This window comes from Apium graveolens, chromosome 5 (genome assembly GCF_009905375.1).
Source record: "Apium graveolens cultivar Ventura chromosome 5, ASM990537v1, whole genome shotgun sequence".
NCBI lineage: Eukaryota > Viridiplantae > Streptophyta > Magnoliopsida > Apiales > Apiaceae > Apium > Apium graveolens.
This window is the reverse complement of record NC_133651.1, coordinates 152,415,666-152,433,669: the sequence shown is the minus strand read 5'-3', so window position 1 is coordinate 152,433,669 and position 18,004 is coordinate 152,415,666. Positions and strand designations below refer to the sequence as shown.

General features: G+C 40.8%; 2 non-coding genes across 2 annotated transcripts; both read left to right on the top strand.

The window, feature by feature from the left end:
* The first annotated feature begins 4,936 nt into the window (after positions 1 to 4,936).
* Positions 4,937 to 5,043, top strand: LOC141662524 (small nucleolar RNA R71). Its single transcript, XR_012550636.1, has one exon. It is a non-coding gene; the product is annotated as a small nucleolar RNA R71 (small nucleolar RNA).
* A 10,858-nt stretch (positions 5,044 to 15,901) lies between these two features.
* LOC141662840 (small nucleolar RNA R71) lies at positions 15,902 to 16,008 on the top strand. The gene has a single exon (XR_012550939.1). It is a non-coding gene; the product is annotated as a small nucleolar RNA R71 (small nucleolar RNA).
* The last annotated feature ends 1,996 nt before the right edge of the window (positions 16,009 to 18,004 follow it).

Here is an 18,004-nt window from a genome sequence, read left to right as displayed (position 1 = left end):
ACCTTCTGGAAAAATAGCGTGGCCGCGGCTAGATCAACGCGAGTGCGCTTACCTTCTGAAATTGGCCCTGAATTTTTTTCTTTTTCAGATTTTTTTGTGTTTTTCTCCTTTCTTCTTCCATCCTCTACCTATTAATATACAACAAACTTGGGTTGCCTCCCAAGAAGCGCTTCTTTTATATCGCTAGCTCGACGTAGAACCTTGAGCTCAAATGGACAATCGAACGGCACTAACCACCTCGCGGTTTGCCGTGTCACCATAGTAATGCTTCTACCTCTAACCATTTACCTTAAATGCTTGGCCCGGATCACTTTCAAAAATTTCCACCGCTCCATACGGGAACACAGTTTTGATTATGAAGGGCCCTGGCCATCTTGACTTCAACTTTCCAGGAAAAAGATGAAGACGAGAGTTAAACAAAAAAACTTGTTGCCCAGGCACAAATGATTTGAGCACTAGACCCCTATCGTGCCACCTCTTGACTTTCTCCTTGTATATTTTGTTATTCTCATAAGCTTGAAGTTGAAACTCGTCGAGTTCATTCAATTGAAGCATCTTCTTCTTTCCAGCTGCATCCAAGTCAAGATTCAATTTCTTTAAAGCCCAGTATGCCTTATGCTCGAGCTCCACAGGCAAATGACACCCCTAACCATAAACCAACTGAAACGGCGACATTCCCAATGGAGTCTTGTATGTTGTTCTATACACCCAAACAGTTTCATCAAACTTCAAAGACCAATCTTTCCTCGATGGACACACAAGTTTCTCTAAAATATGCTTGATCTCTCTGTTAGACACCTCAGCTTGACCATTTGTCTGAGGATGATAAGCCGTAGCAATGCGATGATTCACATTATACCTTTGCATCATAGCAGTGAACTCGCGATTGCAAAAATGTGACCCCTCATCACTGATTATGACTCTTGAAGTTCCAAACCTTGTGAATATCTGCTCGTGAAGAAAATTAAGCACCACTTTCACATCGTTCGTTGGCAACGCCTTAAATTCAACCCATTTTGACACATAATCAACCGCCAACAAGATGTACTAATTATTTCGAGATGAGACAAATGGCTCCATGAAGTCAATTCCCCAAACATCGAAGACCTTAACCTCGAGAAGCACATTAAGAGGCAACTCGTCCCTCTTAGACATATTACCCACACGTTGACATTGATCACAATTCAAAACGAACTGATGAGCATCTTTAAACAAGGTTGGCCAAATGAAACCTGCTTGAAGAATACGAGCTGCTATCTTTTCTCCACCATAATGTCCTTTATAAGCCGTTGAGTGGAAATCTCGCAAGATCCCCCCCCCCCGTTTCGATGTAAGGAATACATCTTCTAATGATTTGGTCAGCTCCTTGTCAAAAATAAATGGGTCATCCCGCATATACCACTTCACTTCATGTAAAAACTTCTTCTTTTGAGCATATGATAAGTCGGGAGGCATAATATTACTCACAAGGTAGTTCACAATGTCTGCAAAGCACGGTTCTTCTTCTTGCACTCCAAGCAACTGCTTATCGGGAAAAGACTCATTTATCAATATCTTGCCCAATAAAGTAGCATTGGGGTTCTCTAAACGCGAGAGATGATCAGCGACTTGATTCTCAGTCCCCTTTCTGTCCTTGATCTCAAGTTCAAATTCTTGAAGCAAAAGAACCCATCGAATCAATCTAGACTTCGAGTCCTTCTTTGAGACGAGATAACGAATTGCTGCGTGATCAGTGAAAACTGTCACCTTAGTCCCAAGTAGATAAGATCGAAATTTCTCAAAACCATAGACAATAGACAAAAGTTCTTTCTCTGTAATAGTATAATTCAGTTGAGCACCATTTAGGGTCTTGCTAGCGTAGTAGACCACACGAAATATGTTGTTCTTCCTCTGCCCAAGAACTGCTCCAATTACATAGTCACTTGAATCGCACATCATCTCAAAAGGTTCATTCCAATCAGGTGCAGTTATGACAGGTGCCGTGATTAAACTCTTCTTCAATGTCTCAAAAGCTGCAAGGCACTCGTTATCAAACTTGAAAGGGACATCTTTCTCTAGCAAACCGTACAACGACTTTGAAATCTTTGAAAAGTCCTTGATGAAACGCCTATAGAAACCCGCATGCCCAAGAAAACTGTGAATTCCCTTAACAGAAATTGGTGGAGGAAGATTTTCAATGACCCTCACTTTGGTTATGTCCACCTCAAGACCCTTACTAGAAACCTTGTGCCCAAGAATAATACCCTGTCGCACCATAAAGTGACATTTCTCCCAATTGAGAACCAGATTGGTCTCAACACACCTCTTGAGAATGTGTCCAAGATTTTGCAAGCATTCTTCAAAAGAATCGCCAAATACAGAGAAGTCGTCTATGAACACCTCCATATTCTGGCCAATCATATCAGAAAAGATGGCCATCATACATCTCTGAAATGTGGCTGGTGCACCACATAGACCAAAAGAAACTCGTCTGAAGGTGAAAGTACCAAATGGACAAGTGAAGGTAGTCGTCTCTTGATCTTCAGGAGCGATACAAATCTGATTGTAACCTGAATAGCCATCCAGAAGACAGTAGTACTCATGGCCAGCCAATCTATCAAGCATCTGATCAATGAAGGGAAAAGGAAAGTGATCTTTCCTAGTGGCCTTGTTCAGCTTCCTGTAATCCATACAAACTCTCTACCCTGTGACAGTTCGTGTAGGAATAAGCTCATTCTTCTCATTTGCTACCACAGTAATTCCACATTTCTTTGGCACACATTGAACTGGGCTCACCCATGAACTGTCAGAAATAGGATAGATGATCCCTGCATCTAGCCACTTAAGAATTTCCTTCTTCACTACTTCCTTCATCATCGGGCTAAGTCTTCTTTGCTGCACGACCGTAGGCTTGCTACCTTCCTCTAGCAGTAATTTTATGCATGCAATAAGAAGGGTTGATTCCCTTGATATCTGCTATAGTCCAACCTATTTCCGATTTGAACTCTCTCAAAATCCTCAGAAGCTTTTTCTCATCACTACCTGAAAGGTCAGATGCAATAATCACAGGAAGAGTAGATGCATCACCTAAAAAAGTATACCTCAAATGCTCAGGTAAAGGCTTAAGCTCGAGAGTGGAGGCTTCCTCAATAGATGGCTTGAAGCATTTATGAGCTTTGTTCAATTCCTCCATTCCAAGAGATTTAAAAAGCATATCAATCTTCCTCTTCCAGGGAGAAGCATTCAAATCTTGCAATTGTTCTTCACCTTCGTCATCTTCACTATCTGAATTCCCTAATAAGGCCTTTTCTAAGGCATCAGACCTCAACAATTGATCCAGTTCCGAAGTCACCGCAGAATCGACCAACTCTTCCTTTAAGCACTCCTCATTTTCCGTAGGAAATGTCATAGCATTGAACACATTAAAAGTTATATCCTGATTAAGCACTCGTATTATAAGCTCACACTTCTGCACATCTATCAAGGTTCGACCAATCGCCAAGAAAGGTCTTCCCAAGATTATGGGAATCTTCTTATCCTCCTTGAAATCAAGAATGACGAAATTAGCAGGGAAGATGAGTTTATCAACCTTGACCAAGACATCCTCCACAATACCTCGCGGATATGTAATAGAACTGTCGACCAACTGCAAAGTCATATAAGTCAGTTTTGGATCAGGTAAGTCCAACTGCTTGAAGATTGACAAATGCATTAGATTGATGCTAGCTCCCAATTCACATAAGCATCTGTCAAAAGACACTTTTCCAATAGTACACGGAATAGTAAAGCTTCCTGGATCTTTAAGATTCGGAGGCAACTTCTGTTGCAGCACAGCACTGCATTCCTCCGTGAGAGCGACAGTCTTTAAATCATCTAGCTTTACTTTCCGAAAGAGAATACCTTTCATAAACTTTGCGTAACTAGGCATCTGCTCAAGAGCCTCAGCGAAAGGTATGTTGATATGATGTTTCTTGAACACCTCCAGAAACTTCTCAAATTGCTTGTCCAGCCTTTTCTTCTGCAGCCGCTTAGGAAAAGGCGGTGGAGGATAGATCTGTTTCTCCCCTGTATTAACCTCAAGAGGAGAGTGCTCAACAGTTATCTTCCTTGGTTCCACTTCTACTTCCTAATGCTCTACTTCTTTCTCAGCCCCAGCTTCTTCAGTCAACACTTGAGTTTGTTCAGGATTCGCAACCTTTCCAGACCTCAAAGTTATTGCCTTTACCTGCTCCTTAGCTTCCTTCCTTCCTGGCACTTCAGTGTCACTAAGTAATGTACCAGGTTGACGATTTAGCAAGGCATTGGCAATTTTTCCAATTTGATTTTCCAAGGTCTTGATAGAAACAGCTTGACTCTTGCACAATAGCTTCAACTCCTCCAATTCAGATTTTTCATTAGCTTGTTGCAGCTGAAGTTGATGTCTTGTTGCATATTGCGGTTGCTGAAAACCAGGGGGTTGAATTGCTTAGTTGGATACTGCTGATAAGGCTGTTGAACCGCATTCTGAGCGTTGCTCTAACTGAAATTAGGATGATTGCGGTTGTTGGGATGATAAGTGGCTGGCACAGGTTGCTGCGAACGCTGAAAGTTGCTCACGAACTGAGCTGATTCACTAGAATTTGCGCACTGATCAGTCTTATGGGCACCAGCACAAAGCTCACAAACACTAGCGATTTGATTAACCCCATATTTAGCCAAAGTGTCCACCTTCATCGTCAAAGCCTTAAGTTGGGCAGCTATAGCAGTTGTTGCATCCAACTCCAGAATTCCTGCTACTTTTCCCTGAGTCAGTCTCTGAAAAGGATTATGATATTCATTAGCAACCATCAGTTCGATTAATTCATAAGCTTTATCGTAGCTCTTAGCCCACAAGGCTCCTCTTGATGCTGCATCGAGTATGGGTCTAGAAGTAGAACCTAATCCATTATAGAAATAGTTTATAATTATCCAATCAGGCATGCCATGGTGTGGGCACTTCCTTAGCATCTCCTTATATCGATCCCAAGCCTCACACAGAGATTCTCCAGTTTGCTGAACAAACTGAGTAAGAGCATTTCTGATTGCAGCAGTCTTCGCCATAGGGAAGAATTTAGTGAGAAACTTTTGAGCAAGATCTTCCCAAGTGGTGATAGACCCTGCTGGTAGAGAATATAACTAGCACTTAGCTTTATCCCTCAGAGAGAATAGGAAGAGTCGCAGGTTGATAGCATCTTCAGTCACATCATTGAACTTGAAAGTGTTGCAGATCTCGATAAAATCCCTGATGTGCATGTTGGGGCCTTCAGTAGGAGAACCCCCAAACTGAACTGAGTTATGTATCATCTGAATCGTGCTTGACTTGATCTCGAAAGTGTTAGCCTTGATGGCTGGCCTGATGATGCTTGACTGAATGTCATTGATCTTAGGCTGAGAATAGTCCATCAAAGCCTTAGGATTTTTAGCTTGATCTCCCATCATTACTAACACTACTTCCTCGACTTTCTCTTCTTCTTCTATCTTCTTTTCTTCTTCAAAATCTTCCTTTCGAACCACCACAACTTCTTTCTCGGCTTTATCCAGAGTTCTATTATGAGACCGCGAACGCGTATGCATACACCCTCGCTAGAGTACCTGAAATAAGACAAGGAAACAAATAAGTAACAATGTCCGAGTCAATGAACTTTAACGACCATTGATGGAAAACACATAAACTAAAAATTAACACTGCAGTCCCCGGCAGCGGCGCCAAAAACTTGTTAGTCGCTAGACACGCGCTAAAATTCACGCAAGTATACGCATTCATAAGTAGTATAAGATGTATATCAGATTCGTTCGCACAGGGACTGGTTTAGGTTAACTTTATAATTTACGCACTTAAGCAATAATGTATGGTTATTATTCAATGTTAAGACGAATAACAAATAGAGATTGTTTATAACTAAGAATTAAACTAACAATTATAACTAAAGGAATAAGAATGATTGAATTAATATATATATATATGACAAACATGAGATTCTAACTTCATTAAGTACTTCATTCAATAGCCTTTTCGTTCTTAACCTTAGCATGCAATGGTGATGACACTAATCAGATAAGACGAAACTGATAAACGCCAACTTTTGTTGCACGAATACCATACTATCAAACATCCACAAAAGAGATAGAAGATGAATAGACACCAATTATATTGAAACCCTATATGTCTATAGAATTTAACAACATAACGATTTAAGCACAAGTTATCTATCTTGATTACATAGGGCAAGTAAGATGGTTAAAATTACCTACGAATCATGCATAATAAATACATGAACCTATGCTAGCATGGCAAGTTCTGAATCCTTAAATTCACTTTCGCTTCATTAAGAATTAACACACTATCTTACATGTTCGCGACGCTCATAAGACGAATACGCACAACCAATACTAGGTTATCATACAATCAGCATACACTAAGGCATCGAAACAAATCAACTAAAGAAATCCATAGATAAATCCGCTAGAACCCCATGATAACGATTAGCCCATAATCGGACTCATCATCAATGTGGGTTCCAATGAAAGTATGGTATAATAAACGTAGTCTTTATAACAAATAAACAAAACCAAGTACGAAATAAGAGTAAGGTTCACAAATAAGAAAACTAGCATCCAAGTTACAACCTAGAACAAAGATTTACAAGTAAAAACAAGATCTTCTTCGTCTTCGTTGAATCGTGTTAACACGGTCTTCTCACAGCTCTCCTTGTGATATGTTTCTGCTTGATAAGTTATGAAAAATAAGCTTTAAATTATTTATATAGCAGCCCCATGCAAAGTAGAAATCTCTCTCTCAAAAGCCAAGTAGGATCAGGATTCTTCTATCCCGACACGGCGCGGCCGCGCGCTTGATCAGTGTTAGGGCGAAAACACGCGCTAATATTCACGCAAGTATACGCGTTCGCAAGTAATATAGAATACTTTCTAGTTCGTTCCCACAGAGACTCAGAATAATTATTGTTCAATTAAACTCACTCACCAATGTATGATTACTTCTCAATGTTAAGACACTAACACTTAAAATTGTTGACTAAATATTAACTACAATTAACTACTTAATTAATCACTTCTTTAACACTTCGAATTAACAATATTAAAACACTCATGAGATCACAACTTCATTACTAATTCCTTCAATAGTTATTGTTATTACCCTTAGCATGCAACAGTGATGATATTAATCGAATAACACGAAACTGATAAAAGCCAACTTTCATTGTACTAATACTATTATACCAAGCATCCACAATTAAGATAGAAGTTGAATAGGCATCAATTATGTTGGGTTTCTATATGTCTACAGAAATTGACAACATAACGATTTAAGCACAAGTTATTCCTTTTGATTACACAGGGCGAATAAAACGGTTAGAGTTACCCACTAATCATGCACATCATACATGAACCTATGCTAGCATGGCAAGTTCTAAATCTCGAGATCCACTGTCGCTTCACAAGAGATTAACACCCTATCTTATATGTTCGCGACGCACATAAGACGAATACGCACAACCAATACTAGATATCATACAATCATCACACACTAAGGTATTAAACAATTAACTAGAGAATTCCATAGTAAATCCGTTACGACCCCATGATCACGATTAGCCCATGATAGCACTTATCGTCATCATGGGTTCATATGAAAACATGATAAATAAACATAAAAGAATAATAACTAAACTAATTATATTAAACCAGAGTACGTCACAAGAATAATTAGGTTCAAAAGCAAGAAAACTAGCATCCAACGTTACAACAAAATAAAGAATCACAAGAAAATATGCTTCCTCTTCGTTGCGGTGTGCTAAAACGGTCTTCTTCCTGGTCTCCTTTTCTCCTTGCTTAATACTACGATCAAACCTCGTGAAAACGTCTCCAAATCTACCTATATAATAGTCCCATAAAACTCAGATTACATAGAAGTTGGAAGCCAAACAGAAGTAGAAGTCTAAAATAAATTATCAAAATTCCCGACCCTGCGCGGCCGCTCAGCATAGCTGAGCGGGCGCTCAGCTTTCTGCGCGGCCGCTCAGCATAGCTGAGCGGGCGCTCAGGACCCTACTGGAAAATTCCTGAGTTTGCTCCGTTTCTGCGCTGTAATCTGCCCCTTTCTTTCCTCTCGCAATGCTGAACACATGCCAAGGCTTATTCTTGATGATTACTCCTCTGAAATGCAACTAATACCCTGAAATGCACAAACACTAGAAAAATGCATAAAATATACAAAATACTTGATTTCAAGACACCAATTTAAGCTATTTTCAGACGTTCTAAGTGGTATAAAATGCCACTTATTACACCCCCAAACTTAAATCAATGCTTGTCCTCAAGCGTCACAGACTCAAAAATAAATAAAAACATGCATGAATGCAATCTATATGAAATGCAACGATCCCCCTTACTACGAACAAACCTACCAATTTACAACATCTCAACAAATGCAGTTAGGCGACTAAAGATCAATCAACTCATGCAAATGAACATACAGTCAGACACGTGGTGTGTGCAGATGCTTAACAGATATGCTTCGGAACTAGGCCAATTATTATGACTCAACTATCATCAAGGCAATCACATGATTATACAAAGAATAAAAATTCTAGGGACAAAGTGACTTATAACACTACGAGAATCATGGAGCTTATTATGGAATCATGTTTTTTATTCACAACAATAATGCTTATTTGACCGTGCAATGAGTGAGGTCCACAAAAGACTTATACAATGGTATCCATGTAGCGAGCGTTAGGTTAGCGGATCCCAGACTCTAAAAGCCTTAGGTCAATAGGCACAAAGTCCCCTAAGAACTTAATAACTCGAATACCAAAGAGCCCACTCGTGATCAATTATGCATAAACACATACTTCTTTTTTTTTCTTCTTTTTTTCTTTCAAACTTTTTTTTTCAAACTTTCTGAGCAAGTGCGTTTCGCTCCATCTTGCTCAACCCTAGACTACTCGCATAACATGCGAGCCGGCTACTAGCCATTTGACGCCTAGCCACAACTAGCAACAAATTCCATTTTTTACTCCATTTTTTTTCTTTTTCATGCCTTTATCACTAAGAACCTATTATCAAATTCTAAGCATAATAAATAGATTAACCTTAAAAACAATCAGATCATAACAACAATCTAGCCCTTAAGCATTCTCTAAGACTTAGTGAAAATACAAGTGTTTCTAGCATGCATATCAACCTACATGACTCAACATCACTTTAATGATATCACTACACTCGCATCAACATCACAAATCAGTCGGTAAATCATCGCAAAAGGGATCATGGCATATGCATGAGCTACATGATATGGTAAACAAATAAAGCTATAAATAAATAAAACTATATGGCAAATTCTATGCAACTATATGAACTAACTATCATGAATATGCAGCTATATGACACACACACAAAATATTCCTTAACTACCACCCCCAAACTTAAAATCTTCACTGTCCCCAGTGAAGGTAGTAGAAAGGAACACAGGGTATACCTACTCGGAGTCATCATCATCATCACCCTCAGTGGGTGGAGTATCAGGCGGCGGGTATGCAGAGTCCTCACCAAAAACTGGCCACTAAATGTCAGCTCCAAGGCCCCGAAAAGCAGTCCCTAACACAAGGGTGAGCTCCTGAGCAAACCTGCTCTGTGTCTCGTACATGGCATCCATCCGCCGTGACAACCTCCTATACTGGGCATCAGCCATCCCAGCACCCTCCTGAGCACTCGAAGAACCAGCCTCATCACACCTAGGCCTAGCCATAGTAGCACCTCTTGCTGGACGCCCTCCTGGAAGACGATAACCCAGCCCATGCTCCTCGGGCTCACCACCGGTCCACTCCTGCATCCCATTCAGAGTCCCAGAATCAATCGGAGCGGCTGGCAACTGCAACTGCTCATGAGACGGCCAGTTCACTCCCACTGCTCGGCAAAGCTTCGTGACCGTGGATGCATAAGGGACGTTCATGTGCTTAGCTCCCCTCAAAAACTTCAGAATTCCTTGGTAGATGAACTCACCAAGGTCCACATAGTACTTCTCATTAAGAATTCCCCACAACAACTGTGCTCTCTCAGCTGTGACCTCATGTGCATGCGAAGAAGGCAGAATATTAGCACAAATAAACGCATTCCATGCACGGGCATACCTATTCATAGTGATCGCCGGAAAGTGACGATACTCATTAGTTCCTGTCTTGAAGGTCCAAACTGTGCCCGGCCTACAGAGAGTAGCACAAATCAAATCCAAGTCAAAATCCTCAGCAGTCTTTTCATTTCAGTTCTCCTCCTCAGGCTTCCTCTCTCGCTACCCAATCACACGGCGAATCGCCGCTGGGTGATAATCAACCGTCGGCCCTCGGACCACAGAAAACCCATTCTTCTCGGCCTTCACGTTCGCATAGAACTCGCGAACCACGCTCATCGGTACTGCTTCAGGTGACTCACAGAAAGCTATCCACCCCTTCTCAGCAATCATCGGTAGCAACTCACCATCCCTCCCCGATGGTAAAAACCCCCTCTCCTTCAGAATCGGCTTCCCCAAAAGCCTAGTGTACTCCTCCTCCGTAGCTCTGTCATTCAACTGAGGCCTCGCAGCAGTACCCCTCGATGAATCAGTAGTAGGGACCGTGCTGCTGCTATCAATAGTCCTTGCTCTCTTGGATGCCATTGAATCTGAATAAAAGTGCTTGAAAATAGTGTTTTTGTGTTTGGGAGAGAGTTTGAGTGTAGAAGGTGTGTGGGAGATGTATGGGATAAGTGTATGTATATATAGGGTATGGATTAGGTTAAAATTAGATTAGGAGTGGGTTTGAGGGATAAAATCATGGGTTAATGGGAAAAGAAATCGTGGGTAATGGGGCTATAATTCATTTTTTTGATTTTCTGATTTTTTTTGATTTTTTATGAACTGAAAAAAATTTCTAGCAGTCGACCCCTGAGCGGTCGCTAAGCAAAGCTGAGCGGGCGCTCAGCTTGCTGAGCGGTCGCTCAGCAGAGCTGAGCGGGCGCTCAGGGGGTCTCTGGAAAAAAAATTTGAGCCCGGTTTTTCTGATTTTTTTTTGGTTTTGGATAGGTTATTAACTTCTAAGGATTCCTGTAACAACAAATCATGGGTTGCCTCCCACGCAGCGCTTCTTTTTCGTCATTAGCTTGACGTTGCGTACCTTCTGTAAGTTGTCAATAAAATGGCACTAACCACTTCTCGATTTGCCGTGTCCCCATAGTAGTGCTTCAAACGCTGACCATTAGCCTTGAATGCTTGGTCCGGATCATTCTCAAAAATCTCCACCGCTCCATGTGGAAACACAGTTTTGACAATAAAAGGTCCAGACCACCTTGATTTCAACTTCCCAGGAAAAAGTCGGAGACGAGAGTTGAATAAGAGAACTTGTTGCCCCGGCACGAATAACTTAGGATGTAGCTTCCTATCGTGCCACCTCTTCACCTTTTCCTTGTACATTTTGTTATTCTCGTACGCTTGAAGTCGAAATTCATCAAGTTCATTAAGTTGAAGCATTCTCTTCTTACCAGCTGCATCTAAATCCAGGTTCAACTTTTTCAACGCCCAATAAGCCTTATGCTCAAGCTCCGCAGGTAAATGACATCCCTTACCATACACCAGTTGAAACGGGGACATACCAAGTGGAGTTTTGTATGCTGTTCTGTAGGCCCAAATAGCTTCATCGAGCTTTAAAGACCAATCCTTCCTTGACGGACAAACAACCTTCTCTAGAATACGCTTGATCTCTCTGTTAGATACTTCCGCTTGACCATTTTTTTGCGGATGATAGGCAGTAGTAACGCGATGATTCACATTATAACGCTGCATTATAGAAGTGAACTTACGGTTGCAGAAATGCGACCCTTCATCACTTATGATTACCCGAGGCGTTCCAAACCTTATGAAAATCTGCTTATGAAGAAAGTTCAGCACTGCCTTTGCATCATTTGTCGGTAGAGCTTTGACTTCTACCCATTTTGAGACATAATCGACTGCCAGCAAGATGTACTGATTATTGCAGGACGAGACAAAAGGCCCCATGAAATCGATTCCCCAAACATCAAAGACCTCGACTTCAAGCATCATATTTAACGGCATTTCATCCTTTCTCGTCAAATATCCCACTCTTTGGCAATGATCACACCTTAAAAAAACTGATGAGCATCCTTAAACAAAGTAGGCCAAAAAAAACCTGCTTGCAGAATATGAGCTGCCGTCTTCTCACCACCATAGTGTCCACCATAAACTGTGGAGTGGGAGTCTCGTAATATCCCCTCCGTCTCACAGAACGGGATACATTTCCTGATGATCTGGTCAGCTCCCTATCTAAACAAATATGGTTCATCCCACATATACCACTTCACCTCATGCAGAAACTTCTTCTTTTGAGATGAGGTCAAATTAGGAGGCATTATATTGCTGACAAGATAGTTTACAATATCTAGAAACCATGGCTCTTCCTCCTGAACTGCAAACAACTGCTCATCCGGAAAAGATTCGTTGATCAATGTCTTATCTTGTGAAGTAGACTCGGGATTCTCCAACCTAGAGAGATGGTCAGCTACTTGATTCTCAGTACCTTTTCAATCCTTGATCTCTAACTCAAATTCCTGAAGTAAGAGCACCCAACGAATGAGTCTCGGCTTCGAATCCTTCTTGGAAACCAAATAGCGAATGGCCGCATAATCAGTGAACACTGTCACTTTTGTCCCAAGCAGATAAGATCGAAATTTCTCGAAACCAAAGACTATAGACAAGAGCTACTTCTCAGTAGTGGTGTAGTTCATTTGGGCCCCATTTAAGGTCTTACTAGCATAGTAGACCACATGAAAGAGATTATTTTTGCGCTTCCCAAGAACTGCACCTACCGCATAATCACTCGCATCACACATCATCTCAAACGGCTCTGTCCAATCCGGTGCTGTAATAACTGGTGCAGTGATTAAAGTCTTCTTGAGAGTCTCGAATGCCGTCAAACATTCATCATCAAATTTGAAAGGCACATCTTTCTCAAGCAAGTTGCACAACGGCTTAGATATCTTTGAAAAGTCCTTGATGAACCGCCGATAAAAACCCGCATGACCAAGAAAACTACGGATTCCTTTCACAGAAATAGGTGGTGGAAGATTTTCAATGACTCCCACCTTGGCTTTATCCACCTCAAGACCCTTACTAGAGACCTTATGCCCGAGAATAATGCCTTCACGCACCATAAAATGACATTTCTCCCAATTGAGCACCAAATTAGTTTCCACACACCTTTTGAGCACGGCACGAAGATTATTCAAACATTCATCATACGAATGTCCAAAGACGGAGAAGTCGTCCATGAGCACCTCGACATTATTTCCAATCATGTTAGAGAATATAGCCATCATACATCTCTGAAAAGTGGCCGGTACGCCACATAAACCAAACAAAACTCTGTGAAAAGCAAACGTGCCAAATGGACAAGTGAAGGTAGTCTTTTCTTGATCTTCTGGTGCAATACAAATCTGATTATACCCTGAGTAGCCATCCAGAAGACAATAATACTCATGACCAGCCAACCTGTCAAGCATCTGATCAATAAATGGAAGAGGGAAGTGATCCTTCCTCGTGGCTTTGTTCAGCTTTCGGTAATCCATGCATACTCCCCATCCTGTAACTTTTCGAGTGGGGATGAGTTCATTCTTCTCATTTGCTACCACAGTGATACCTCCTTTCTTAGGCACACATTGTACGGGGCTCACCCAAGAACTGTCAGAAATAGGATAAATGATGCCTGCATCCAGCCATTTCAGAATTTCTTTCTTCACCACCTCCTTCATGATAGGATTAAGTCTGCGCTGCTACTCAACAGTTGGCTTACTACCCTCCTCTAGCAGAATCTTATGCATACAATATGAAGGGCTGATCCTCTTGATGTCTGCTATGGTCCATCCAATAGCTGATTTGAATTCTCTCAAAATCCTTAAGACCTTGTCTTCCTCACTACCTGAAAGGTCAGATGCAATAATAACAGGTAAAGTAGATGCATCACCTAAAAAAGCATACCTCAAGTGTTCAGGTAATGGCTTGAGCTCCAAGGTAGGTGCTTCCTCAATTGATGGTTTGAGCTTTCCTTCATCATTCTTGAGGTCAGAAGTACCAATAGATTCAAACGGCATGTCCAGCTTTCGCCTCCAGGGAGAAGCATTCAGATATTGTAATTGCTCGTTGCCATCTTCATCATCACTGTCAAAATCCCCCACTAAAGCCTTTTCTAATGCATCAGACATTAGCATATGATCGAGTTCTGAAGTAACCGCAGAATCAATCGTATCCACTTTAAGCACTCATCATCTTCTGTAGGGAATTTCATTGCTTTGAATACATTGAAGGTCACATCCTGATCCTGCACCCGCATAGTAAGTTCACCTTTCTGCACATCTATCAAGGTACGACCAGTAGCCAAGAAAGGTCTTCCCAAGATTATGGGAATCTTCTTATCTTCCTCGAAATCCAGAATAACAAAGTCTGCAGGAAAGAAGAGCTTATCTACCTTGACTAGCACATCCTCCACTATGCCCCTTGGGTAAGTAATAGAACGATCAGCCAATTGTAGAGACATGTAGATGGGTTTTGGATCAGGCAAATCCGACTTTTTAAAGATCGACAACGGCATCAGATTGATGCTTGCTCCCAAATCACAAAGGCACTTGTCGAACGAAAACTTGCCAATGGTGCAAGGAATGGTAAAGCTACCTGGATCTTTAAGCTTTGGAGGTAACTTTTGCTGCAGAACAGCGCTGCATTCTTCCGTTAGAGCAACGGTCTCAAGGTCATCCAGTTTCACCTTCCTTGAAAGAATACTCTTTATAAACTTCGCATAGCTAGGCATTTGCTCCAGAGCCTCAGCGAAAGGTATATTGATGTGAAGTTTCTTGAACACCTCCAGAAACTTACCGAACTGCTTATCCAGCTTTTGTTGTTACAATCTCTTAGGGAAAGGTGGTGGAGGATAGAGCTGTTTCTCCCCTGTATTACCTTCAGGCAGAGTGTGTTCAACAGTAGTCTTCCTTGGTTCCGCCGCTTTCTCCTTTTGCTTAGCTTCTTCATCTCTAACTTCAGCTTCTCCTTCTTTTGCCTTTTCAGCATCAGCAACTTTCCCAGACCTTAAGGTAATAGCCTTGACTTGCTCTTTAGCTTCCTTTCTGCCTGGTACTTCCGTGTCACTGGGACGTGTTCCAGGTTGAAGATTGAGCACTGCATTGGCTATTTGACCGATTTGATTTTCCAAGGTCTTGATAGAAACCGCCTGACTCTTGCATAACAGCTTAAGTTCCTCAAAATCAGCACTAGTAGGTGCAGCTGCACTTCCCTGTTGAGGTTATGATTGCCTTTAAGCATACTGCAGTGGTTGCTGGGATCCAGGTAGATTAAACTGTTTACTCACTCCTTGCTGATATGGTGGCTGAATAGCATTCTGATTATTACCTCAGCTGAAATTTGGATGATTTCTGTTGTTAGGATGATAAGTAGCTGACACAGGCTGTTGTTGTCGCTGATAATTATTCACATACTGAACAGATGCATTGACAAGAGAACTGATCCGTAGCATGAGAACCTGCACAAAGCTCACATACCGTAGCTATTTGATTAACTCCATATGTAGCTAGAGAATCAACCTTCATCGACAGCGTTTGGAGCTGCGCTGCAATAGCGGTGGCTGCATTGACTTCCAGAATACCTGCTACCTTCCCAGGCATCATCCTCTGAGTTGGGTTTTGGTGCTCATTTGCAGCCATAGTCTCGATAAGATTATAAGCCTCAGTATAGCTTTTGGCCCATAAAGCGCCTCTAGCTGCTGCATCGAGCATGGGCCGAGATTGGGCCCCCAAACCATTATAGAAACCAGTGATCACCATCTAATCGGGCATTCCATGATGTGGACACTTTCTCAACATTTCCTTGTATCGTTTCCAAGCTTCGCACATAGATTCTGTAGGTTGCTGCGCAAACTGAGTAAGAGCACTCCTCATAGCAGCAGTCTTTGCCATCGGATAAAACTTCACCAGAAACTTTTGCGCAAGATCTTGCCAAGTAGTGATGTATAACGACTCAAATATTTTTATATTGTTTAAATGTGCAATTATTAAATAATTACATAAATAAAATAGGTTTGTGGGTTCTGTCAGCTGGATATTATTTTTGTTAATATTTTAATTAATTATGCGTGATCGTTGGTGTTCGTGTATTAATTGTATAATTCGTTGTGAAGCTGTGTTGTGTCACTTTTCTATTTAAAGGTGATTTTATTCAGAATTTATTTCCATAAATCCTTGGGTTATCCCTAAAATCATTTTATGGCTTCATAATTTTATTAATTATTTTTAGGGGTTTTTAAATTGAGAAATCAATATTTTATTGATTATTTACCCTTAAATGATTTTCTGATTGTATTTATTTGTAAAATCCATATTAAATCCAGAAAAGTTTCAGAAATTATGAAACTTATATTTATTCAATTTTGGAATATCCCGAGAATTTTAAAATTATTTTGGTAATTTTTGGGATAAAAATCACCTGCGCGTTGTTTCATTTATTCGTTAAAAACGAGTATCTATTGTGTTTCAAAAAAATTATTTTAAAATTTTGAAAATTCTATTATTTATTAACTTTTATTTATTTGTGATATTTTATAAAATATTATATTAATGCTCGGGTTTTAGTTACCCGTGAATTGCTCGTTACAGCTAAAATGCGGGTCAGATAAATTTTGTTGCGGGGTTTATTTGATAAAGAAGAAATAAATAAATAAATAAAACAAAAGGGGGGGTTGTTCCATTCGGGTATAACCCGTCCTCTTCTCCAATCTCTCCTTCGACTCTCTTCTTCTCTAACACTCAAATCTCTCATGTTCTCCCTTCTTATTTCCCCTCGATTCCCCCTATTCTGGTAAGTGGTTGTGCCGCCTTTCATTTTTCGGCGCCACCCTCCTTGCTTCTCCAGCGAGGGGTGGTGGTGTGTGATGTAGGCGTTACTGTGGGTGTAAATATTGCGTGTGCGTGTGTGTGATTGCGTGTGTGTGTGTGTTAGTCGTGGTGTGTGTGTGTATTCTATGTGGGTGATTCGTGTTGTGTTGGTTGAGTTATTTTGCGGTTAGTTTTTCTGAGCTCCTGAGCGTACTGCTCTGTTCTCCTTCCGCGGTGCTTTCTGGCTTATGCTTCATTTCCAGTTACTTCGTTGCCTGATTTTTCTTTGCCGACGCGTGTACGCGCGTGGCCTGAGTTGAATAACTTCTGATTTGTTTTGTTGGTTATTACTGATGAAACTATTCGGTGTATACAGAATTAAATTTTTATAAATCGGTAGAATCCGTAAGGAAACCCGAAATTTATCGGGTACCGACGAATTCTACCGCCGTCGGCGATGAGCCTCAGCGAGCCGACGGTGGACTATGATGAATATTCTGAGTCCTACAATTTAAAATAAAAAATACGATTTAAAATGCGAGTTGTGAATAAAACTATAAAATGCGATTAAAATTATAAAACACGACTAATCATTAGTAATTGTATTTAATTGATAATTGAGAATTTTGGGACTGATATTGATGGCTGAAATCGGTGGTTGGGTTTGGATTGCGATTGATTGTAGTTATGTTTGTTTGGACGTCGGGATGTTCGACGGGTAGTCCGATAAATAAAGGAGGTGTTGCCCGATTTCCGGAAAATTAAATTACGGGAATACGAGGCCGTACCCAATGACTATCGGAATGTTGATCAGTTATATTAACGTACCTTATACGAAATCTGATTATGTGTTGTGATGAAATATTTTACGAAAATCGATGACCCTAGTTTCATAAAAGGATAAATATACCTATTTTCCGAAAACGAACACCGAACCGACTTTCGAAGACGTGAACCATAATTGGTACGTGTATTATTATATGAAGTATTACGAGTCGGGTTTTATTAACATTCGGGTAGATGATTAGCGAGGATATGTCAAGCATAATCGAAGGTCTAAGTTAGG